The following is a 25,660-nucleotide window of genomic DNA, read 5'->3' as shown; positions in this document are numbered from 1 at the left end:
TTATCCAACTGCAAAGGTCAAGACAGAGTATGAAGTAGAAAAATGGGGTTCAGAGGCTATCAGCAGCTTAGACTGCCATTTGATAAGACAGAAGTTATTGAATACACCAGCTGTAAGAGCTCCTGTGCCACCATGCAGCCTCTGTTGCTCATTCCAGCCTCTGAATCACAGCACATTGCTCCCTCCATGTTATATCAGCACTGCTGTTGAGGTCCATGCTCTGAGCCTTTTGTGTTGCTGTTTATAGCATATTTCTTTCCTATCATGGAGAAGGATGAGGGGAGTGAACAGCTGTGAGTGAGAGGTTGGGGGACTCCCAGCTTTAGTGGAATGGTGCTTGGAAACAACTCTGAGATGCAAAGCAGAAAATGTTGCTTCTGACTTCTTCTATCCTCCACAGATGTCAGCCAGAGACTCAATCTACCACAGCCTTTCTAATGTTTTAGTGGCAGATCTGAAGTAATTGCAGCTCAAAGGAACTTTCTGTACTCCTATAGCAACCTCTGTAAACACAATGTCACAGAAGTGAGGCAGCAGCCAAATTACCAGCTCAATGTCAGGGGAGCAGCAGCCAACACCTCTTGTCCTTCTCCAAGAATGCCACAAAGTCTCAACTGACTCCTGTTGCTTCTTTCAGTTTACATGGTTTATTCCATCATGTGTTGTCTTAACTTCCAAAGCTAGCAACAGCATAAGCTGGTGATAGGAGTGATCCTCAGATCTCAGAACATCTCTTTCTCTCCACGCAGGCAGAAAATACCCAAGAGTAAAAGATGGGCTACAGCCATGTCTTCAGATATAATTTGCATCATAATCAGTCTTTTCTCAAGGGTCAGAAATTCCCATCTGACTCATTATAGGTATGGAGGTTACTAACAACTTCCATTGAAATTCAAAGGTTTTAAGGGCTGGGGCTTACTTGTTTCTTCTTGGACTAGAACCCAGCAGGAAGGACAACTGCTGCAGATATCTGATGAGTGATGGATGCTCCTGAGAACCTGCAGAGATGGGGAGTAAAATATGTTTGCTCCTGCTTATCATAACCAAGAAGAAGAAGAAGTAGTCATAGTTCCTACACCATTATCTAGCACTGGTACATAGTAAAGGCAGAGCTTTGCAGGGTATGGCACAGACATGATCCTGATTCCAGGGAAGCCCCCAGTTCCATAAGAATCAGAGCATTGCTGCCATGGAAAGGAAATTCAAATATGTTTTTAGACAAACAAACTAAACAATTCCTAAAACATTTTCAGGCCATACTTCAAGGATGACATGAACTGAAAGACACCGGAACAGGCAGGGATGCATCATGGATGGATTAGTGGGGACTGCTTTAGATCATCAATGAAAGGTTTCAAGGTTTTAAACCTTTTTTTATATGCTGATAACACACATCCCTTTTCTATTCCCTGTTCTCCATCCTCTCACAGCCTCTCTTCAATCCTTATTTAGGTATTTTGCCTTCACCTCTGCCCAAAATTGATCAATAACTCAGGGGGAAACAGGCTGTCCTTAAGCTGTGGCCCCTCCACGGGAAAACCCTCTCCCTCCATCCTCAGTGAATACATAACACATGCCTTTCTTTCTCCTCAAGACACGCTGTCTTCTGCTAAGCAAGAAACTAAAAAAACCATAACCAAACCAAAACAAACCTCTAGCATTTTTAAAGAGATGTGACAGTTTTAAAGGAACTGAGTAAATAGTTTATACCACAAGGACAAACAATATTTTTGTTTCTCTAAATAAGTTGTCTTGGGCATGTAGAAATACTGAAAAACCACAGGAATCTCATGTCTGAGCTGAGAGATCCTTTGAGACTGGACTCCCAAAGGGCAATGCTTTCAGTCTGTGAACCTCTGGAAGCTAACTTACAGAAGTAAGTCTGCAAAGTCCTGGGCTTACAACTCAACTTAGATCTGCAACCACAGGGTATGTTTCAATGCCCAGGGGAACAGGGAGCAATGTATTAATAGCTGGAAGTTTTACAGTACAGATTTATGCAGCACCTGTCAGGACTGATTTAAACATTTCTGATCCTACCATATGGGAAAAGATGGATTAAAGAACACTTTGTGAGCCCTACTGGTTATATTGGCATTAAGTACTAGGTAGAATTGCAAGCTTCCCCTCACAGTGTCTTGTCACCACTAGGGCTTTGGGAGACATCCCTCCATTTTGTGACTCTGGTAGGATCTCTCATGCCAGAATCAACACAGATTTCATCTGCTGTTCAAAGACTCCCAGTGATTCTCCACAGGCTATACATACCCCTTGAACAACTTGTGAGCCACCAGTTTGTATCAGCTAGAAAGCTGTTGAGTCTTTCCTGTCCTTCTTTTCCCTCACCTTTCCTTTCTTTACTGTAGGATTGATGGTAAGTTCTCAAATGCAGTGGGATTATATACAAATATATATTTACTGGACATCTTTTAAAAGTATTTGTGTGGGATTTAAGATAATATTGAAATTCCTTTTGCTGATGATTTATAATGCTGTTTTCCCCCTGTCTAGACGCTTTCAATATTTGCAATTAGCTGATGGAAAAATAAACGGTGGAGTATTATTTCCAAACCTCCATTGGAGAGAGGAAAAAAGATCTCCATCATGCAAAGTAAATGCTCTTCTGTCAAGTCAGCCAGGAAGAAGCTGCTAAGAGGCAAAAGACATGGAGGATGAGTCCGATTAGTGCTCTACTTAGGTGTAGAACTTGGATAAGGAAGGGGAACAGAATTTTTTATAGCTCCAGGGAAAAGAAGGAGAAAACAAGCTATTATGCCAGAGACATTTTTCTTGGGCTGATTGCAAAATTAGCTGGAGCTGAAGTTAATTGATTGTGTAGGCAGATGAAACAAACTTGAGATGACTATAAATAGTAACAATCTTGCTTTCTGTGCAGCTGTAAATCTGAGCTGGAAAGCTGTCTCAAATTCATTGCGAACATATGCAAACAAGGGAGGGAGAGTAGAGTAAAATAAAATAAAACAAAGCAGAGTCAGATAAAATATACAAACACACAGCCCAGCACAGAGAGAAATTGTCAGGGTCAGCCATTCCAAGACAGATGAGAGCTAGAATTTGATCTCACAGATGTTGTGGCCTGATGCATTTTACCTGTCTCGCCCCCTCAACCACAGCCTGGGAGAGGCAGAATTCAGCTATTCCTTTCTTTTGTCTTTCCAGGATTTTACGTCAGATAGTGTTGCTGCCTCTTCATTGAGGAAGACGGGGAGTGAAGCAAGGGGCTAAATCTGTTTGTCTGGATATGAGCAGCTAGGGCTGCCAGAGAAAGAATGCCACATCCCATCAACCACTGGAAATAGGAAAGTCCTGTGCCCTATGGAAACTGTGAATACATGTGGGCAGACCATGACCATGGGGTTTTTTTCATTTGTTTCCTCTTTAAAGTGGGGGAGTTGTTGGTGGTTTTCATCAGGATTAAGATTCGTGTTTGAACTCTACCAGCTGGGATGAGTAAGAGCCTGATGAGGGAGAGCTATAGTTGAAAACCCAAAAGAGAGATTCTTGTCAATGTGACAGGTGGCAGCTTTTAGTATCTGTACCTGTACCTCCAGCCTAGCTGTTCTCCAGTGAAGATGGTCTCTCTGTGGTGTAAAGACTACAGGCGTGGATGCAGCCTTCCTTACATCTCTCCCCATAGAGCTGCTGGCAGAGGAAACCTTTCCTCCACATGGGGCTGCTTCTGGTCATTTGTCTGCCCACCTGCAGGAGAAGGTGACCCTGTAAATGCCAGTTGACAACATAGTTCTCACAGTTTAAAGCCAAAAGTGTAGAATGCCATCATCTGAAATTACAGACTAATTTGAAGGATTAGCTGCATGTCTGGAATTCAGTTAGGATGAAAGATGTAACATTTGGACCTTTTCAAAAGGATTCATCAAGCTTTTACCACCAGCATTACCATTCGAGTCATACCTGTGGGATGCACTCTGCTCTGTTGTGTTGGGATCTGTGTTTTGTAGGAGAGACTTCCCATACTGAGGAGTTATGGTTTACAGATACAAGCCAGACAAAAGGGTAGGAGGGGAAAAGACAAACACAAAGGTTTACCCAGCTATTTCAGCAGGCCACTGTCTGGTCTGGAGGCTCCCTGCTTCCCACATCTCTCACAGGAAGGCCACTGGAACAACTTTTACAACTAGAGCAAGTAAGGAGCATAGACAGGGTCAGCTGGGTGTGAAGGATGAGTGGTAATTTTTCAGCTTAGATTACTCCCGTTGCTGGCCACACTTCTGCTGGGTGATGCCCAGGCAGTTCAGGTGCCAGCAAAAGCTGTGCAGAAAGGGAGGACAAGCTGGGGCAGAAGGGCACTTCGTGCTGCCATGCTAGCACTAGTTGACCCATTTCATGTACCTGAGAAGACTTCCCTGGCTTGTTTATGCCGTCAAGGCCAAGAGGGCGCAGTCCAGCTCAGCAAAGAACTCCTGTAGTGTTCTTCTGCCAAATATAGCATATTTTTATGAATTTTAAAGTTGCTCACCTCACAGCCCTAGGTAGTAAGCCTCCCTGCTTGCTCTCAGAACAAGCCCAGGAGGTTGTGATGTGACCTATTCAAGCATACCAGAGTTCTGGGACCTCTCTAAGGCACAAGAAACACCTGGATGTTCTTAAAAAGAGTGTCAATAGGCAGTTTATTCTCCTGGGCTCATTCATGTGCTTGAGTTTGACCCAGCCTGCCAGGCAAAGTCTGCTCTGTACATGTTGCAAGGTCTGCTGTATCAACAGCACCAGCTGCGGTGAGTAAACCAAGGCAGTGGTTTGACTGCTGAAACACCTAGGGGAAAACCCTCTTGGATTGTATTTCTCATATCCTTTGTTTGCTGATAAGAAAATGCCAATCCAGGAGTCTAAGACTAACCTCTTCCCCCTCCCGCCCCAAAAAAAAATAATGTATGCACTCTCCACCTGACCTGTCACCTCCCTCCTGAAAACTGAAAGCATCTGTGTTTATCTTCTTTTTTACTCAGTTTCAAAAGACAATGCTCTGCTCTCATGGGGGATTCTTTTATCAGCTTCAGAGCCAGGAACCTAAAAGGAGTTAACCTGGAGGTCATTTTCCAACCATTTCACTACTCAGTCAGAAGAATCACCTTGGAGTGTCCATGTTTAATCAAGACATTTTTACAGCTTTTCTGCTAAAGGGAGAGGTGCGCTTTGATTGAAGAGAAAATCCATCAAATTATGTAATTCATTTATTCTGGCATCATGGAGTCTCTGTCCATTTGAGGAAAAGACTCTGAGCATGTGTATGAGTGCATCATGGAGAGAAAAGCTTCTTTCTGGAGGGGTGGGGAAAGGAGGATTGTTGGGCTTGTTCTTCCAGTCCAATTTTAAAATCTCTGTCCTGCTGAACCCCATCTGACTGCTCTAAGAAGACAAACAAGGCAAATAGCTCCTGTTGAATATACCTTGCCCAGGTCTGTAAATCAGGTTTGGTCTCTGGTTTCACCAGCTTCTATGAACATACCTCTCATTTGGAAGAGTCTCACCCCTTTGGTATGACATTATCGTTCCATGAGACATGGGAATCAGTTCTATAAAGCCTCACTTCCCTATATCTGTGAATGTGATGTATCATTCATGTTCTATTTGCAAAAAACCTGCTCACACTTATCCTGGTTACAGAGGTGAATGGGAAGATTTGAGTCTGCCATGAACTCTGTGTCTATGCACAGCCATGATCTCTTTGCTTCTGCAGCAAGAAATTTTCTACCAGGTTTTGAGACAATCTCATTTCTATCACACATCAAATGGTTCCAGCTCTGATGTGTTTTAACACATCTATGTCTGAATGGGAAGCAGGTGTGTCCAAAACTCAAGGCCTCTACCAGGGTGAGAGGAGAGTTGCAAAATCTCTGAAATACCTGTATTGACACATTTCAAGCAGCTGTGTAGCAAGCAACAAGGAAAGGCTTTTTTCGTGCCTCCTACCCACTCACACCTCTTTCATGTTTTGCCCAGTTGGACATCTGGCATGTTTTTTGCTACACACCCAATGCTGAGCTTTCATTTCAGGCGACCCATTCTGATTCTATCAGAGTTGATTTCTGCCCTTATAAATGCATGAAACTCAAGACTTGTCTTGAGGCAGAGCCAAACACTCAAAACATTGCTCAGCAATGGGTCAACCTCAAAGGGTTTGAAGCATCTGCTCTTTTGAGCTCCCAGGGATTCACATGCTGATGCCCACAACCATCCGTCTCTGAGTGAGGCAGATGGTATTGTTCTGGGTGTCTGGCCCAGCTGATTCCATCACTGTAGGATTCTTCTACAGTTTGTCTTACACTGGAAGCATGCAAGAAGAGACTTGCTACTGGCATTATGTTAATTGCAACTGAATGTATGCACCTGGTCCATCCTATTGTACTCAGTGGGCATTCCAGCTGAGATTGCACAGGGATCTAAAATAGCCAATTGCTGAAAGGTCTTCCAGAAAGAAGTTGCAGGAGGATCTTATTTGGCACAATAGAAGGGAGAACATTATTCCAAGAACTAAAGATAAATTAGTCTGGGAAGAGGTTACCTATATGCTGAGACATTGAGACAGCTTAGCTACACACATCACAGTGATTCAGCCAAAAGCATGTATTTAGTCCCTTGGCCCAGGCTTCCCAAAGCAAAGGACTTTTGTAAATATAAGCAACGCTAACAGAATTACCTGATCTTCAAGTAATAAGTAATACAGATCTTCTCTAGCTGTACCAGTCCCAGTCTGGTATGAATTTCAGATGTGCTGTCTAGTTCTGTCTATAATAACATTATACATGTTCAATAATATCATGTTATCTCTACTGAATATAAAAGTACTGTCAGCTTTGTTAATCTCATACCCTAATGTCTCATCTCTGTTAAGGACAAAACTTTGGGACCTTCTGACTTCGAACATTTAAGTAAGAAGGAAGCCACCAGAGATGTCAGTAGAATAGGTTGGGTCTCAGGACTGGAAAGGGAGGATCGGGGATTTTAATTCAAGGCAGACACAGAGCCTTGAGAGGAAAGTACAGGGGAGTGTGGAAGCTGCAAGACAAAACAGTAGGCTGGGTGGGGTGGAAGGCAGCTGGGAAAGGGATGATGAAGTAAAAATGGAAAAAGTTGCTGGGTGGATCAAAGTCCAAAGATTTATGAAAAGCATAGAAGAAGTTTGAAGAGTGAATACCATGAGCAGTGATGGGATTCAGCCATATCCTGAAGGTTTTGGGGTGGAGGAAGAGACATGTTTCCCCACAGAAGTTGTCTTCCCTGCTCCTTTACTTACCTCTGCACTTCTTGAGAGTTCTACATTTGTTCCTGCACAACTTCCATCTTCACCTTGTTTTGCAGTCTTTTGCCTACTTGTGCTTCTAGCCTTCTAGCCTTGCTATATGCTCCTATCAGTGACAGGAGGGCTTAGCACAGGCTTCTCAGTTCACCCAGGCTCTCTCCCTCTCATTCATCATTTGTTTGCTCAAATCTGTCTGGCTGAGGACCAAATGCACTAAATTCCAAGGGCTCTTTTTTGTGTGTGTGTGTTTCTTTTCTCTCCTTGAGAGATCAAATAATGCTGTGGACTCACAGTCCTGGAACATACTGGTGATGGAAAGGGAAAGGGGTTTCTGTCATGTCTAATTCTCCATCATAGCTTCACGGTTCTTCTGCTACTGTACAGAGGCAGGTAGAATGACAGAGGTAAAGAACACAAATCACTAAAAGCTTAGTAAATCTTTGGTACACTTTAGCTATCTCTGGTAAACACTAAGTTCCTGTGACTTCAAAGAACAAGGAATTCATTCTGCTAGTGCTTCCGGAATGAGATATCTGCCCACACCAGCTCTTGTCCTCAGCAGGCTTGGAAGGCACAAGCTGGCTAGTTGAAGTGAAAGCAATTAATGGAGACATTTTTACTACCCTTATTAAAGGGAGAAGGAGGCTTTGATAGAACACAATATCCACTAGATGATGCAATTAATTTATTTTGGCTGGCCAGCACTCTTGCCTGGGTCTGTGTGTTATTAGAGGGTGGTGCAATGGTTGTTCTTCCCACTGCTTGCAGGCCCTAGGGTCAGGTTCTGCTCCACCAGTAACATGACTCATCTCTGCATAAAATAATTTTTCAAGTGATACCAAAGTGACCGCAACATCAGTCAGCTTCCAATCATCTGAATCCAGTAATGATGGCTGCTTCCCCAGAATCCTCCTTAGAGCTGCTCACACACTTGTTCCTAACCGCAGAACAAAAGTCAGCAGGGAACATATTGGTTTTCACAAAATATCATATGAGAAGGGCCCTGGGCTGGATATAATTTACATTTCTGACACATTAATATGTGTCTCTTCACTAATGAATTAAGTTGGACACCCTTGTAGAAAGACACACTTGTCCTAATGTAGGTACATGTTGGAAAATGGGATGGCATTGTGACAGTAGGCAACCCACTCAACTTTGGCTACTGAATACAATCCAGTACGTCTGCATTTTATGCAGAGAAATGGTCATTCAAGTGAAAACTCTCTTCCTAATTGACTTTTGCAGGATCTCAGTTTGGACCAATTAGCTGTAAAAAGAACCAAAGTTAGCAACCAGATAAAGAGATACCAAAGATCAATGTGAAAACCTTTTTGCTCAATCCTCCACTCTTTCTATTTTAGCTTCCCTTGTCTTCAAGGTCAAGTATGTGAGAGAACTAATTACCAAAGATGAGCAGGCTAAGACAACCAAAATTCATCTTGAAACCCTAGAAGGATTAATGTTAGAGCATATTCTGTCAATTTTCCACAAGATTATTAAGAAGTGAAGAGACCTCAGCCAAGCCAAGCCTGTGTAGCATGGTGCCACTGTGGCAACACCCTGCTGTGCTTCTCTTGCCTATGGATGCTATGGGGGAGAGAAACAATGGGATAGAGAACTTGCATCCCATGAGTTGAAGAAAACCCCTTGGTTCAAGTAGTGCAACTGGATTTTTTAACAAAATTCTTATGGTCTGCATGATTAGAACTACTAGTTATGCAGTAGTTCCCAAGTTCATTTAGGAAGGTCAGGTTCTTTATGACATGGCAAATGGACCTAAAAAAGATGTTGTATGGTCATAGGGTCATAATCTGAGTTTAGTTAGAAAAGTAATCTCTGACTCCATTAAAATAAATATTTTCAACAGGTTTGCATCAAGGGCTTTCAGCTCAAGAAACAGGAATATTGTAGAATATTGTATATATTGTGTCATATTTCCTGTATTCAGGTTATTTTTCTTCTCTGTGGTGGAGATAATGAGGATGTATGAACACATTCTAATACTTTCCCTCCGGTTTGACACTTGTTATGAACTTTCTCCAGTGTCAGTTTATAACTGTATCACTTACAGGAGTTAGAAACAACACTCAACTTCCCCATTAGGTAAAAGCCTAGACCTGATTTGCTCATGACAGCAGATCTTGTCTTCTGGGGAAAGAAACCTCAGCCATTATACTGTGAGAAGAAGTCACAGAATCACCAAGGCTGGAAAAGACCTTTAAGATCATCAAATCCTGACAGTTGCTAGAAAACACTCCCTTTTTTTGGCAGTGTGGAACAGGATACCCTGCAAATCAGAGTAATGGATCAAGTTGGAAGTGCAACTTTACAATTTCTTTGGATTTGACATTATTATACAGTGATTAATTTGATTTCTGTCTGCCCAACATAGAATGAACAGTGAGAGCCAGTTAGGCAGATGAATGTGTTCTGACAATAGCATCAGTAGGACAGAGACATATGTTTGCCATGAAACATTCCGTATTTTTAAATATTTGTTATTTTTAGTTTTCTTTTCATTTTCAAGTATTTGGTAATATTTGTTCCACATAGGTTACAGACCTGACAAAGCCACATGATTCAAGAAGATTCATTCACTCCAAATGCTCTGGATGTTTTAAGGTCTTGACCATGCTGCATTCAGGAGCAGTTCCACTTCATAGGTCAAAAACACCTATTTATTTCACTGGGAACTGTTACGAGATCCTACCAAAATTATTGCATATTTGACAAAAAAAGGAGTGTCCAGAGGTGAAAGGAGTGTCCTGCTGGATAGGTGTGCATGAATCCTTTTGCAGTGGCAGGATTATGATAATTTGGACTCTCTGGAAATCAGAGTCAAGCTCACAGTGGATACACACAGTGTTTTGTACTCTCCCTGCCTTGGATCAGGACTGGTGCCAGAGGAGAAAAAAAGAGAGAAAGAAAAAAAAAAGTGATCTCCTGCCCAAATTCTTCCTTGTAATGAATATGTGTGAGACTAACTATGATCTCATGGAAATCTCTATTTTGTGAACATTAGATATTATGAACATGTCATCAGCCTGGCTGTGTTACCTGCTCTGTCCCCTACAACTCACCTCCAGCAAAATCATTGCTGTATCAAACAAGGAATCTGCTTGAAACTGCTCACACCACCAGCTGTACCTTAACCTCTTGGTTTCTAGTGTTTAACTCATAAAAGGTCAGATGCAGATTAAATGAAAGCACAGACATGCAAACATCTTCCACAACAGAACCAATATTCACTTCACACAGATCCTGCAGTATTATGGTGCCAGACAAGGATTAGTTAGCTGACCAGCACTCATGGGGACACAAGGTCCTGGAAGTATGAGATTATTGCTTAAATCTGTTATAAATACCCTGCTAGTACAGAGGATGTGTTAGGTGATCTCCACAAGTGTGAAAAGTTCTGACCCACTCATCACTTTGCTAAAAGCTCAAATTCCATGACTGGCAACGTACAAAGTGTGGAAAACACAGTATTTGCCTGAATAACTACCACAGATTTTTTCCCCAAGTTTTGCCTCAGCATATTATGGTACAGTTGTTACGAGAGTCTGTCTGCAAGCTATGGCATTAGTGTTGAGCTCTCCGTGGGCATAAGGAGATGTGTCATTTTTAACTTAAAACTTGAAGGGAAACCAGTCTATGCAGAAACACTGCTATTTTGTTACAATGGTAGTGGAATTGGGGGAAAATCCAGATACACTGGGAAAAAAAATCACTGACCAAAGACAGAATATTTTAATTCTGAATTGGCCCAAAACATTTTGAGTCAGATGAGTTCAGTAATGAATTACTTTCCAGTAACAGTGCAGGATTACACTTTAGGACATTTTCTCAGTAGATGGGACAGTCTTTGTTATCCTATAATGCAATGCAGATGTTTTTCTTCTTGCCTTGTGTGAGGATGATAATCTATATGAGTTTTCAGAGTCTTTAGGCATGAAACAACTCACACAATCCACACATGGAGACTGCAAAGAGCAAACTTCTAAACTACATATCCCAGAAGGCTATAACACAAGGGGAAAACACTGTTTGAACACTTACGTGACTTGAAAGAGAGTATTTTGGGGTCATCTTAACACACCGCAAAAAAACATTTTGATTTCAGGAATGTTGAAATGTTTTGTTTTGTTTGAAAATGTCAGGCAAAATGCTTTGACTTTGCCAGAAAAAAAGTTTGTTTGTGTTTTTTTTTTTTCGAAAATTTCCACCCAGAGAAAAAGTCTTGACATTTCAGCTCTTTGTTCCGATGTGGGATAAAAACAAACATTGAAATGTCAGGATTTGCTGCAGGATGAAAATTCTGAATTTTGCCCAATTTTTGGTGTAGTGCCTTGGCCCCAGCATTTACATTTTATTTTGAAGTATGAGAAGATGTTCAGAGAGTAGGAGGGATTTTATAATAAAGGATCATATATTTAAAATTGCCTAGAAACCTAAGTGTTCTGGTCTCTGTGATGTTTTAGACCATTTCAGGATTTAAATTAGCAAGTTGTCAATGCAAACAAACTGGAAGAAGGTGATAGCACAATACAACATAGGACTTCTTGTATCTTGACTTTGTTTTCACTTCTATAAGCAGGCAATCTCCCTTCCATCTATGTCTGATTTTAGCTTGATTAATGAAAATCAGGAGCAAGTGGAAGAGAAGCTCTTGTCTTGAAGTCATTGGGAGTGTTGCCTCAGTGAGGTCTGATGGAGGAAAAAAAAAAACCCAAATCAATGTTTGACAGCTTGGCCCAACACAACAAGCTTTGGAGATATCGCAGCAAGTATGGCAAATGTGGTCACATGCCCTATTGGCTGTAAGTAATTAAGCAGCATAAATCTGGATTAGTGTCAGTATTTACTCTGTACAAACATCCTTAGAGGGATTTGGTTCTGCAGGCACTGAACAATACCTCGGTGGGAACGAGCTACAAGAGGATTATGTGTGGATATTGCTTTATGGGGAATGGTCACAATGACAATAGGATTTATGGGTTTACTGCATTCACGGATTTCCTAAAAAGCCACCCTTTATATGGCCAAACACAAACTCCAAACTAAAAAGTTAAAGAAATACAGAAGAGCTGGACATTGTTTTCAGTTAACTCTGGATAACCCAAGCATCCCAGCAGCAGAACAACAATACCTCTTTTGGAATCTTGAGCACACAGGGGTGGTAGCATTTCCCAACTCTGAAGGCCAGGCTGTATTTAGGTGCAAAAAGCACAAGGCTGATGAATACAAGAGCACCCTTCTTCAATCAGCCCAGAACCCTACCTACAAGAGGCCAAAGGTAAATATCTAGTTTAGGACTACAGGAAATACAGCATGTACAGAGAAACTCTTGCCTGTTTCCTCTGGACATCCAGCCATTAGCAGTGGGAAGCTCTGATCACGCTTGGAAGCCACAGGTGGACCTGTCCCTCATGAATTGTCCTCACCCTTTTTGGACACAGAAACTGTTGAGTCTGAGCATGGGTGATGTGAGGTACTGGGTTGTTGGACTTCACATGCTTCCTGACAGCCTGCCCATCCCACCCCACACAAAGTTGGGACACAGCATAGAGTAATCATCTACAACCTGGAACTGGCTAAGAGGCTCCCAATTGAATCTCCCTGAACTAAACAGTTCCTTGGTACCATCTTACAAGTTGTTTTACCTCTGTATTTAACAGAACTCTTTGGATCAGCAGGTTTGTGGCCCAGGGCCCTGCAAGGATATTGACTTTTTTTCTGAACAAGAAGTGGTAGCTCTCACCTCCTGTTCTGAATTTATTGTGTTACTGGGTTAACGGATCTGACAAGATCTGAACAACTTAATCTAAGAGTTTTTAATGTGTACAGTCAAAAAAATGTAAGACAAGTACAGACATTACAAGGCAGTTCTGAAAGATGGACTGAGATATTCTCAAGATCCCAGATGGGTCTCTTTTTAAAAAATTCTTGAATAACAAAGTCTCAGGGGAGATAATTTTGAGTGCACAGGGAACATGCAGTTCTTTGAGTAACTTCTGGAGGGTACATTTCATAGTGCAGTGAAGGTGACGGACAAGGTATGAGTGCTAAAAATCACTTCAAGGCTGCTAGAATTATAGCCTTATTATTTATTTCACAATATCTCTGAGATACGGGATGAACTGGGCTCAATGTTGTACATACACATCAAGAAAACCAATTTTTTTTCCCAAAATTTTTTTTTTCTGCCTGTAAAACACAGAATTTTTGCAAGCAGACACTGGTTTCCTGAAGGAATTGATCTCAGCGGGGCATGGAGAAAAGCCAGCATTCCTCCACCTCCACGGCACTGTGCTTTGCCCCCAACAGGTATCAGTGGCTTTTACTGATTTGTTGTTCTGGCTTTAGGTGCTCTTGTAAGGAAAGACGTGAGGAAAGCTTTCCATCTAAAAGAGCATGAGCCTACTTGCACTGAAGGAACCAGCTGTTTTCAGTGAGTGGAACTTTCAGAAACAGAGGAACCTGCCTTTCCATCCCCCCAAGGTCATGGGGAAGCTAATATTTTACAGATGGTTCCTTGACTACAACAATCTAACTGTCTGAGGACTGGGCCACCATTTCATAAATGCTGTTGCATTTCATGGGAATGGCCTGACAAGCAAACTTTCTGACAGGAGACCAACTACAAGTGTTTGTTACTTTGCATTAATGCCACTCTCACTCTGGGTCAAAATCACCACCTTCTCAGGCTTCTCAGCCCCTGAAAGGAGAAACTAGACACCATTCCTATAGTGCTCTGGGTCCCACCCACACCCTGAACCCTGGGCTGCCTCACAGATACCTCCAGCCTGCCTGCAGACCGCCTCCATGGGCATGCTGTGTCCTGTTCTATCCAGCTGGCAGATTTGACCATGCTGGCCTGGAAGGATGCTCTCCAGCTATGCAAGAGGCCATGGTCAAAGGCCTAGCATGTGGGAAGGAGGCAAGCACAGTCTTGAGGCCACCATTAGCAGACACTAAAGACCTACCCAGAAAATCAAGTAGAAAATTTGAAGGACACCAGCTCTGAAGACATTGAGTTAGGACCCAAGCTAGTTGGTCATCTCAGTAGGGAAGCCAAAAAGAACATTTGCTACAGAGCCCTTTGCATTAGCCTAAGAGAAATTCTCCATGAAACACATTTGAGCCAGTGCCTTGCATCTGATGAGGACATATCTTTTATCGCAGAGGTAAATCTTTTGCCTAACAGCAAATTTTTACACACCTCAGCTCCCTCGCTCTGGAACACAAATTACTTCCAAAGATGAAAAATTGCTACTGGGGATTTGTGTAGCTCATTTGTAAGCCAAAAATTAGAAGTCTGGATTATACTTTACCCCTCTCTTTTTCTAAGACATGGCAAACCTAAGTCTGAAGGATTTTGCTGTTTGTTCTTCTGGACATCTTCTAGCACCCATTGCTTCAACTTGCCACAAACTTGCTTAACACCCATCACAACACTTTGCATCTCCTAATGAGCCTCACATAGCTCCAGTGTCAGACTAAACTGTAAGCTGTAGGCATCATCACAACAAACCTGTTGCTGTGATGAATGAGGATATATGGCATTGACAGGGTTGGATAACAACCTGATGATGGAGGCTGGTGAAGAGCAACCAACCCATTTGCCATTAAAAATACAAACACCGGACAATCTTTGGACAATCTTATGTCAGCAGAACAAACCAATCCAAGGGGAAAGAAAACAACAAAATGAAGAAAAAGAAAAAAAAATATCTGCTATTTCCACCTGCTTTTTTCTTCAATGAGAATGACTGAACTTCCCCATCTTCCTCACTGGGCAAATGTTTTTATGTGCTCATGTTGGAGAGGTTTAGAGACTGTCTCAGTGAATGGCATAATGCAAGCTAGAATGGGGGGAAAAAAAGTAATAGTGGTGGCAAAACAGTGATAATTAAATATATCTTTAAAAAACAGCAGAGAACTAGTGAAAGGTGTGAGCAACTGAGATGCAACATGACTCACCAGACAGGTTTTCAGAGGTTGTCTTTTTTTGCCTTAAGTCAGCCACTAGCCTGTCGTGATGAAATTGAGAGGTTCAGTGGACAAGGTACTGTATTCAGACTCAACTGATGAAGGTCCAACTTCTGATTTAACCGCAACACACTATGTAACCCCAAGCAAGTTCTTCCCCTTTCCTGGGACTCATTTTTCCTCCTACTTTTTGCCTGTCTTTTCTACTGTAACTGTGACCTCTGGGGCAGGGAAGGAGACAATTTTCCTTGGTTTAGAACATCTTGGGAGGGGCTTACCTCAAAGAAGCCCTCTGAGCAGCCAGAAGGCTTGTTGCTGAAAACAATCCTGTCCCCCTGGTCTCATCAGCACCTTGCCGGGAAGCAGCTGAGCTCTTGGCAACTCTGCATGCTCCAGGCCTCTGCAGTGGCACCAGGAAACTGCTCTGAATAGGGGGATTTCCCTGAATGGCAGGGATTCCCCATGTTTTCCTGGGATCCAAGACAGTAGCACTTGAATTCCCAGAATTCAGGGCAGTTGGGTGATTTTTTTCTTTCTTTTCTTTTGGTCTTGTTTTTCTCTTCAGAAAAAAGTCAGACAAAGGTCTTTTCATTTCTCCTGTCCCTCTGCCCTCTAAAAATAAACACTAAAAACCAAACAGTAGACTCTAGTGCATGGGAAATTTTGTCTGCCCTTTTCCTACAAAACTATAAACAAAAGCAATTTTTTAAAAAATGTTGGAATTGCTCAAGAAGTCATTCCTGCCCAGAACTATGGGATAAGATCCTTATTTCCCTCCTTAAGCTTCCAGACATGAACATAAGAACAGGACCATCGGGGGCAAACCACAAGTTCAGTTGTGCTGGCATCCATGACCAGCAGATGTCAAGGAACACCAAGGACACTGCAAACTTATTGTGAACCTTCCTCAGAGGAGCCTTCCTGCCTGCAGTCTTCTGTGGCTCTTGCTGAGTCAGAGATGGTGTTTCAGAACAATTACTTTCTTCCTAAAATCTCTGCAGTCATGTTTTGAACCCAGGTAAATAACCTATGGCAGCGATGATGGCTTAATTATGCTGCTGGTGAAGAACTATTTTTGTTAGTACTGAACAACCTGGTTCTGCTGGCATTGACTTTGAAGGCTGAGTTTAGTTTTCTAAACTCCATGTATTGTCTATGGGGATAGATATGCACCTTCAGGGAGCAATTCATCTCTTCTTGGGCTACATGTCTCAGACACAGGTGAAAGGTTGAAGGCACCCATTTCTCTCCCCTCCCTTCACTTCATCTCTCCCTCACTGCAAAGGCAGTCTGGGGTAACTAGCTCAGTTTTAGAAAACTACATGTATCCAGTATCTATGACAGCTTTACCAGCCATCACAGAATCATAGGCAACAACACAAACCAAGAATGCACCGTATTTTCATGACTGTTCTTTGTTACTCTGCTGGCTGATAGAACAGATTTCTGTGGAAAACAAGAGGTGTAACAAACAGCGTCACAAGTCCAGCTGCAAGATGCAGCTTGGGAAATCCCTAAACTACCAACTGTGGCAGCTGGGAAAAGATCCCAAGGGACAGATTACTGAGAAAGACTCTTTCATACTTTCCTTCCACTCTCTAAGACAGGATGCAGGATCATGAACTGTAGGTCTGACTCTGTGACAGTTACCTTTTTATTTCATCTCATGATAGCTCAACTAGGAGTTAATGGGATACAAATAAATATTGACAGGCATGGATAAGCAGTAATATTCACCAATATGGGAGATGTTCCATTGAAGTCCTTACCATTGCCAGACACTGAGGACAGAGAATTACATAGAAGCAAGTTCTTTAAACCCCACTTCAACATTTGAATCACTTCATCATCTTATCCTCACCACAGGGAGGGAAACAGAGACTTTTTTCCTTCTCTATTCTTAGCCACCACAGATCCTACATCTCTCAGGTCAGTAAGGATGCAAACCCTGTATTTCACCACGTTAAGTCTGGGATACTAGACAGGACAGCACAGAGAAATCCGCACAATACAGACGTGTCCAGTGGGAGGTGATATGCAGATTTGCATCTTATCAATAACCAACTCTTGATTCAAAAAGATTCAGCCATACATGCAATATAATATATTGTGTTACTCCCTCTTGCCTGCTTTGCTCTGGCTGAAGATTATGTCCTTTCTGAACAGTCAACATAACATAGCTGAGCAGTATTAAAAAGGTTGAACGAAATAGAAAGATTCATGGCACAGAAAACCTATTTTCTGCATTAATCTGCATTCATCTTATTCTGGTAAATGAGGCTTTTACAACACTCTTCTCCAGCTGGGGTTTGGAACTTTCTCAGCCAGAAACAAGAGGATTGTGATCCCAGGTCCAAAGTCAAGTGGAGGCTTTATCTCATAACAATCTCCTTTCCTTTCTCCCCAGCATCTGCTTGAACTACCACTGTAATACTTCAGAAAGATTTAGTCCTTTAGACAGCCCTCAAATTCTCCCTTTTGGACTCTTCCCCTATCTCCATTGCCTTCAAAAGCCTTCACCTCATAAGCATTTACTTTGATTTTCCCCCAGTGGGATTTATATCTTTGATGTAGTTTCGTTAACGTCAAAGGCGTTATGGCAAGGACTCATCTGGGACCTTGTGTACAGCTGTTGTGTTCCAGGCTTGAGGAACTCACATTCCTCCACCACACCCAAATCTGCCTTGGATTATCGATACTCTGATAAGCCTTTAGACTGGTTAGGGAATTTCTCCACTCCTTATTTTCTTCCTCCATTTTCCCTGGGCTACTTTACTTCCACTTTGATTTTTCACTTTTCAGGCCATGACATTCCTGATGATTCCTAGATCTCTGGATTCCTGCCTCCTCCTCCCATTGTTGCTAACACACAGCTCTGTCTGGAGCCAGATTTAATTAGACCACAAGAAAAATGAACCGCATGAAGTTACATCAAGGGTGTGACTTCAAGAGCCACAAGAGCCAGGAAACACAAAAAACGGGGGGGGGGGGGGGAATAATTAAATAAATAAAAAAATAAAAAGGAAAAAAGGAAAAAGACAAAAGAAGAAAAGTTAAGAACAAACTTTATCTGACCCTGTGGTGTCCCACCTTTAGCACAGCTATGATGTCCAAGCACAGTTTACACAACAGGGAGCTGATGAGGAGAAAGCTTGGAAGGGAAAGGAAGGTCCCAGAGAGGATCTGCTGAAACACTTAGGCCCTGTAGCTTTATTGCATGTGGGTTTGATGCTGTGCCAAGCTTTATGACACTTACATCAAGGTTGTTCCCCGCAGTGATGCACCATCGAAGTTAAATCGCCTACCCATAATGGAATTTACAATGATTTCACTATGCCTTGGTTGAGAACATGTTATCATTAACTTCCCTTTTTTTATTACCCCATATGCCTTTCCAGCTCACAGCATACTGTGCTTCAGGAACCCTTTTGCTGCCACGGTTGTACGTCATTGTGTAAATTCAGCAGTGAATACAATACTGATCTGGTCTATCCCAAGGCCTCCAGGCACTGATGTAATAGAAATAATAAAGCACAATCATAAGGAAGAAAATGGCATGTAGCTCTGCTGTGTGGAGTATGGAAATGGATATGAGTGACTGATGCTGATGCAATTCACTCTCACCAAATGGAGGCAAAGGGCCCAGAAAAGGACTCCTGGATAGCATCAGCAGAGTTATGCCAGCTTTAATATGACCCTTCTCTAGTTGGAAGGATCCATCCTAGCTATTGTAACACAGTGGAGTTTGAGGCTCTGCCTTCTGAGGTTTGGGGTTTGGTTTTTTCCCCCCATTGATCACCTGCAGAAAATATTTTATTTTACCAAAAGGAAAACACAGAGGAAGCAGTGTTGTTTGACAGCTTGGATGCTGGGTAACACATTGGCAGGGTAGGGATCTGTTCCTAGATCTGTTTCTCACCTCTTTGTGCCTCAGCTTCTCCTTTCATGAATAAAAAGTGGATAGAAATGTTTACAAGCTCTACACCTCTGGAGGGAATTCTGAGCTTAAAAGGATGTAGCTGGTTTGGAATAATAAATACTCAAGTGTTCCGTTAGAAATTGTGCTGTGTAAAATGCAGAGGGGTAGTTAACTTTCTATTGATTTTTAATGGAGTTTTTTGTTTTGGTTCTCAGATTGGATTGGATTGCTGTGCCTGTAAATTATTCCACTGAGAGTTGAAACATGTAGTCATTGATCATGTCTCATTTAATGTAGGATAGAGTGTTTTTCCCACCTGGGAAAGCACTGTGAACCCAAACCCCAGGCTCATAGTTTTCTGGGACATGCAGTTCTGTAGCTGGAAGGACATTTTGGTGGGAGGTTTAGTGTTGTGATTGACTAAGCTCAAAACCGGAGATAGGGAATTTCTGTAATGAATTATTTTGTGGAGTTTCCTGGATAATTGCATCCCAGGTGAGTTAAATGGCAGGCTGATTAAAAGCAGAGGGGAACAGGGAGGTGACGGAGGTGAGACTAGGCAACTAGGGCATCTATAAAAGCAGGCAGAGCTAGGTAGCAAGCCTTCTTTTCAGTAAGGCTCATCTGGCAGCTGGCTGGCTTTAGCAGGAGATGAGAGAGGCTTTGTTAGTGGTGTATACCACCTACTTTTAGATATATCTCAGTGGGGAGCTTTCTTTGTCAGGTATGGGAGGAGTTTGGCTTTTGCTAGTCCTCCCTTAGCAGATGGAGTTAAGCTCTTCAAAGAACAAGGTTAGTCTCCATATTACCTACCCTTCGGCATTTCTGCATGACTCATCAGTGTGCTTAGTTGAATAGAGAACAGTTATCAAGTCAACCGCAGGATTTTGCAAACCACCTTAGCATCGTTGTAGGTATCTCAGTCAAATTCACCTACTCTTCCTGCAGGTATATGCTAGAAACAGGTAAGTGACCTCCTCTGGCTCTACGTGTTGTCCTGTGCAGTGAACCAAGGGAAAAACATTGAAATTGAGCAATATGCTACTTTGTGCCTCCTCTCATATTTTGAAAGACAGAGACTGGAAAAAGATGGCAATACAATCTGATCTAAAGGATCAGCTTGTGAGGAGAAACTGGAAAAAAGTGGGAAATTGAATGTGCTGCTTGTTTTTTGAGTCTGTAGACAGATGTACACACACAAGCAGCTTTTACAGCAATCAGGAGTAAGTGATGAGTTTTCTGCCATTAGGTATTTTTTGCCAAGCACAACAAGCTTTTGAGAAAGCATGAATCTTTCGGCAAGTAACAGAAACATTTACAGTTAGGAATATGCATTGGGGAAAAATGAGTTATTATGGAAGAGATGACCCTTGAGATAAATCACTCTGAGAATCAAGGAAGCTAGTTTCTTTTTTCTGTGTCTTTCCCTGATCTCCTGGAGGACTCTGCATAAGACTTCTCCCTTTTGAACTTGTTTCCCATTTTGGTTGAAACTCACAGCAGAAGGACCCACAACAAATAAAGTTTTGATTTTCACTGTAGCCTCTAAAAAACCCTCTCCAAAAAAAAAAGACAATGTTTGTATTCTTCCTTTTCCTCAGGACTGGAAATCAACTTGTCTGTTCTGGCCAGTGTCCCTGTTGTCTCCTTCAGTGCAAACAAAACTAGGCCTATTCTTAGAAAAAGTCAAAGCCTGTTCTCCAGAAGAAGGGCCACCAGACCTGGTAAAAACCACATGGTGTCAGGAGCAGAGGAAATTTAAGGACAAGGGCTCCCTGGAATATCACCCCTTACACTGCTCTGGGAGAGTACCTGAAGAACAGGGTGAGCTGCTTGCTGAGTTCCAGCTGGGGGCTGGCAGGGGAAGAGGCAAGTAGCAGGTCACCGGGAACATATCACTCCTTGAGCCTCCTGGTGCCACCACCCCTGGACCCATCTGCCTCTCCCTGCACACCTTGCATCTATCAGCAGGGCCAATTTGTAAGATCTACTAAGTCATCCAGGTTTCTGTGGACCTCTGTGACACACTAGATTATCATCTACTAGGGTAAGTGCTATCTCTTTCTGTCCTGCTAGCCTAAGGGTTTGTCTTCATGCAGAGAGAATGTGTCTGTGCTGAGAGAGATTCCAGAAGCAGCAGTGGGCAGAAAAAACAAGAAAGTATTTCAAGAGTTGTGGTGCCAAATCCTGGGCTCTAAGGCTGTGTCTGCAACAGGGATTAAGGGCGCGTCTGAGCCTGTGGACTTGCTGACCATGCATGCTGTTTGCACACAAGAAGGCACAGGCCAAGATACAAAGTGGTCTTGAGGAGAAATCTCAGACTTGCTGTCCTAATGTGAGTCCACGTGCTCTCATCATGAGTAGTCTGAGCAAAGCTGAGTGTGCTGCAGCTCTGCGTGGTAGGAGATGGGGTGGAGGTGACCACGTACAAGAGGCATGGAGGAGTTAGAGTCAAGTACCCAACAAGATAGAGATGGCAGAACAGACCTGTGCTTGGAGGCCAACTGTCCTGCTGCTTCTGGAGACAGTGCCTTAGCAGAAGCAAGTGGGAGAGGCCCTGTAAATTTGGGATTGAGCTCATTTCCCTTCACCATACTACACATTTTTGGTGGCCTTAAAATACCTTTAGAAAGTGCATGATATGGGTATGCAGTCAGAGCATTTTTCTGTTGCTGGAAATGTTGTTCCTGCACCGAGTTGCCCTCATTCTCCACTTTCTTCTCCCCTCTGAGATGGAAATGCACGAGTAAGCTTAAGTATTATTTGCAGACTTGCATACAGGCCAGATCTTCTCATGGTTGAATTACCAGCCAGCCGCTCAGCCTGTCTCAAAGAAATGCTTTCTCTTGTGAAACTTTCCAAGCTGGTTTAATCCACCTTGGGTGGCAAACTCCATGTGCTCTTCCCCTGCTGGCACACAGTTTGCATTCACCAGAGCCTAAATTAGCTCTGGGCAATTCCAGCAAAGCCTCGGTCTGTGGAACGGATTCTCCAGCTGAATGTGTTGTGCTGCTTGCTCCCCCTCCACCTGGGTAGTCTCTCAGATTGTGAGCTGGGGAGCAAAGGGCCACAAAGGAAAGAGGGAGCAAGCCAGTATTTTGGAAAGATTAGCATATTCTCTCTCTCCAAGTCAGGAGACGCAGAGGTTTGAATTGGAGATGCCTCAACAGCTGTATCACAGGATTCCATCACAGCTGGGGATTCCTGGCAGGATCAAATGGATCTGTACTCCTTCCTTCTAGTCAGGGGTATCTCTTCTTCTTTTCTCCCCTATCTCTAACACATCACCTACACTTACAACATCTTCTAGGATGGCTTGCAGCTGTATCCCTCTTTCCATCTATAGGGCCAGGGATACTTTTAAAACAGGATTCACCAGAGGGTGCTATTACACATAGCCTTTTATATTTTTCCTAGTCTGGAGGGAGAATATACCCTTTTAAGGGGATGCTGAAATGCTGCCAGTTTTAAGATGCCAGCTTTTCTTCTGAGTGGGAAGCTGCAAAAAGTAGCAGCTTTTTCCTCTTTTTCCTCTCTGTTTGTCAGGGGTTAATTTTAGGGTTGTTTGTTTTGCTGTAACTGGTCAACAGGAATTGATTCTTGTTGTAGTTTTTCTCCTCACCCCAATTCTTCATGTTTGGGAGGAGTTTACTGACTGCCTCTGTTCTGGGACTGCTGTAAATAGTAAAGTGAATTGGTTGTGCACTCCTAACCTGCATGCTGTGGGCTGGGTTTCTCCTGTGGTAGAAAACTTCTGCATTTGCTACATAGAAAGAAGGATGCTCTAGTTTCCCTTCACCTCCACCATGAAGACCTCTGCAGTTTTGCTTGAACCCCAAGGACCAGCTTCATTTTTAGGTAGCTGAGGGAGTTAGGGACAGGCTACAAGAAGTGTCCTTATAGAAGACACAGGGGCAAGCAGCTTGAATTAGGGCATGTTTATCGGTTCTGCCTTCTCAGAGAAGAGGAAGAAGGTGGCAAAGATGAGGGACTGCTGTTCCAGCCAGCCAGGGCAACTTGACAAGCACAGCGAGAAGCATGTTGCAAACAGCTCTCAGGCTTACAAGAGAGACCTGTTTGTTTCCCCTACTTAATTTGGGAACCATACATCCAAGCACACTTGGTATGTCTCCATGCGTAAGCCTGTACTGCAGCCTATTGATTTCCTTCACCCTTGGCAAGAATATCACAGTAGATTTTGGCTTTTCTTGTAATCCCTTGAGCAGATCATACTAGAAATTCAAATGAGAGTAACTCGCTGACTGTCTGCACTGCCCACATGGTGGCTGCTCCTTTGGCTCTGGTCTGGAGCAAGTCAGCTGCCTGTTTGGGCAAGAAAACATGGGTATAGGACAGGAATGGCTGGTTCCCATCTGTGCTCTGAGTCTACAGGCTGTGTGGATGAAACTGGTTCCAGAGACTTGGCTCTGCAAACCAGATCCAGAACATGAACACATCTCCCAGAGGTCACATAGGTACAGGCTCAGTTATTTTTGACATATATCTGGTTTTAATCTGGAAGCAAGCCCCTGGATGCAGCCACCTGACTCTTCAACAGTACTGCAAGTTGCCTAGCAATAGGAGCAGAAGATAATGAACCCATTTCTTCCCCTCCCTGTGCAAGAGCCAACCAGAAAAAAAGAAGAGTTTATGGTGAAGAACTAACATCTTATTTTTGGGATGACCTTTTCATCACCATATGGCTTTAGTGGGAGCAGTGACCACCCTTGCAGGAGAAGGCTTGGTGCTCCGGCCTATGGCTTCTCCAGAGAGCTTTTTTTGATTACACAACTTTGTTTGCAATGTGATTTCCTCCAAGCTTTTCTACTTGGAAGTGCTGTCAGTCTTTTTGGATCTTCCTGCCCCAACTAAAACTAACCGTAACAAATGAAAATACAGGTAAATATATCTTTGCAAAAAGGTAAGAAATCTTCCCCAAGTCAGCAGATATGGAGGCACCAGTAAATTTCATTCCATGATTAGTATGCTAACCAAAATATTTTTTTTCAAATCACTTCAAAGCTTGAAAGTTTACAGGAACCAGTGCCCTAAACCATCAGTAACAGAAGGCAAGCTAGAATCCTAACAGCTTCTTAGTAATTTTGTTTATTTCTTAGAAAAATAATTATTAAAAGTAAGGCAAGAACCACAATAACAGCACCAGATGACAGATACCTTTCTAGCTTATTCTAATTGGGAAGGAGAGAGATGCTCTTTTTGCAGATTGCATATTGTCTTCTCTCTACTTTGAGTGGCCTCCAAAGAATAGGCCTGAGTTAACCCTTCAAAATTTCAAATATCTTTATATTTCTGTCAAGCCTTTACAAGAAATGTAAAGCAGCTCCACCAGCTGCGCAGTGCTTAAGGTCAATGAAATGGTTATCAGGACATCAGTTTCATTTCCCTGGATGAAGAACTAGAGCTCCAGTAGTTAGTGCATGGGGACCTGGATCACTGTTGCTGCAGCGAGGTGGGGAAGGAGACCGTTTGCCTCTTTTATGTGAGTCACTATATGATGCTGTTAGGCTCTGAAATGATATCATGACAATTACATGCCTCCAGGAAATGGGCGAGAAAAGGCTGTTGTCAGAGAGATACATGAAATCCCCATTCTCCTACATGCTATGACCTTTTAAATGTTGTCAGAAGTCAGGGAATTATACTCCTGAAGTCGTTACAGTGGCTTATTTTAGCAATATTGAAGTAAGCACCTTCATCTTAAACCTCTCAAAAAGTTTGTAAGGTTTCATTTGGTGACAATGATAAACCACATGTGATAGGGAGAAACACAGGAAAACCTGGATGTTCCAGCTGTTTTTTGAGAGGACAAGTGAGGTTTCCAGTTCTCCTTGAGATGTGTCAATAACTAAATTTGCTGCCTCTAAAAACTATGTTAAAGGAGAGCCTAAAGCTGATACCAGATGTAATAAAGAAATGAAAAATCAGCATGGATTTACCATGCTCAAATCAGGCTCACCCAACCTGATTGCCCTTTGTGATGAAATGACTATGTGGACAAGGGAAGAGCAGTGGATGTGATATACCTTGATTTACGATGACTTTGGAAGCAGTCTGTCCTGTTACAGCATTCTTATTATGAAGCAGAAACATGGGCTATGCAACCAAGCTGTTACGCAGAAAGATTGTCTGGAGTGCTGAGTTCAAAGAGTAGCATTTAATGGCTTTATGTCCACCAATGGTGCTGGTAACTTAAGGAGCACCCCTGGGATCTGTACTATGTTCAATATTCTCGTCAGTGACCTGGATGCTGAAATTCCTATCTTATTGGGAATGAATGAATCCCCAGGTGATACTGAATTAGGGGGAATGGTTGATGTTCAAATTAGAGAAGTTTTGGGTAACGTGACAAAACGTGAGGACTGAACCAACAGAGTATTTACAACACTCAGAAAAGAGAAGTAACCATAAAGCAGAATAAATCCATATATTGGTAGTATCTGGGAAGC

The sequence above is a fragment of the Apus apus genome, chromosome 6, assembly GCF_020740795.1.
Source record: "Apus apus isolate bApuApu2 chromosome 6, bApuApu2.pri.cur, whole genome shotgun sequence".
NCBI classification, from domain to species: Eukaryota; Metazoa; Chordata; class Aves; order Apodiformes; family Apodidae; genus Apus; species Apus apus.
This window is presented reverse-complemented; position numbering follows the sequence as displayed.